A 1,623-nucleotide genomic window follows, 5' to 3' on the forward strand; every position below is an offset into this window, starting at 1 on the left:
TTGCATGAATATTTTAACAATTTATCGCGCACAAACTGTAGCAGATAAAAGCAACAAATTTAGTCGAAAACATCAGAAAAACTTCTTTGTTCAAACCCGCAGAGAGTCGTTCAATAAAACTTTGTGTCCGATTTTTCAGACCCTTGTGAACTGAGCAAGAAAAGTGTCTTAGTCAATTATATGAATAGTTACCAATTAATTGCGCCCAAACTGCTTCGGGCGAATGCAGGGCTTTGATCTTAAAACAACACGAAAATTTCATTAGGTGATCTCGGAGAAAGTCTCTATTCTAAACTAACTTCCTGAATTTTCAGATGCTTAAGAGTTGAGAAGGAAAACTACCTGAGATAAATGCATGAATATTTTAGCAATTTATTGCGCACAAACTGTAGCAGATAAAAGCAAGAAATTTAGTCAAAAACATCAGAAAAACCTCTTTGTTCAAACCCGCAGAAAGTCGCCAAATTTAACTTTTTGTCCGATTTTTCAGACCCTTGAGAATTGAGCAGGAAAAGGGTCTTAGTCAAATGTGTGAATATTTCAACAATTAATTTCGCGCAAACTGCTTCGGGCGAAAGCAGGGCTTTGATCTTAAAACAACACAAAAATTTCATTTTCTCCGTTTTTTTCGGTTTTTCGATCTCGGAGAAAGTCCCTATTTTAAACTTACATCCTGAATTTTAAGATGCTTAAGAGTTGAGAAGGAAAAGTACCTGAGATACTTGCATGCATATTTTAACAATTTATTGCGCTCAAACTGTAGCAGATAAAAGCAACAAATTTAGTCGAAAACATCAGAAAAATTTCTTTGTTCAAACCCGCAGAGAGTCGTTCAAAAAACTTTTTGCCCGATTTTTCAGACCCTTGAGAATTGAGCAGGAAAAGGGTCTTAGTCAAGTCTGTATATTTCAACAATTAATTGCGCCCAAACTGCTTCGGGCGAAAGCAGGGCTTTGATCTTAAAACAACACGAAAATTTCATTAGATGATCTCGGAGAAAGTCCCTATTTTAAACTTACCTCCTGAATTTTCAGATGCTTAAAAGTTGAGAAGGAAAAGTACCTGAGATATTTTCATGAATATTTTAACAATTTATCGCGCACAAACTGTAGCAGATAAAAGCGACAAATTTACTGCAAAACATCAGAAAAACTTCTTTGTTCAAACTCGCAGAAAGTCGTTAAATGAAACTTTTTGTCCGATTTTTCAGACCCTTGAGAACTGAGCAGGAAAAGTGTCTTAGTCAAATGTATGAATAGTTCACTAATTATAATTTTAAACTTACTTCCTGAATTTTCAGATGCTTAAGACTTGAGAAGGAAAAGTACCTGAGATATTTGCATGAGCATTTTAACAATTTATCGCGCACAAACTGTAGCAGATAAAAGCAACAAATTTAGTCGAAAACATCAGAAAAACGTCTTTGTTCAAACCCACAGAGAGTCGTTCAATAAAACTTCTTGTCCGATTTTTCAGACCCTTGAGAACTGAGCAGAAAAATTGTCTTAGTCAAATGTATGAATAGTTAACAATTAATTGCGTCCAAACTGCTTCGGGCGAAAGCAGGACTTTGATCTTAAAACAATACGAAAATTTCATTTGATGATCTCGGAGAAAGTCCCT

This window comes from Dendroctonus ponderosae, unplaced genomic scaffold (genome assembly GCF_020466585.1).
Source record: "Dendroctonus ponderosae isolate FM_Combo_2020 unplaced genomic scaffold, Dpon_F_20191213v2 Dpon_F_20191213_10, whole genome shotgun sequence".
Classification (NCBI taxonomy): domain Eukaryota; kingdom Metazoa; phylum Arthropoda; class Insecta; order Coleoptera; family Curculionidae; genus Dendroctonus; species Dendroctonus ponderosae.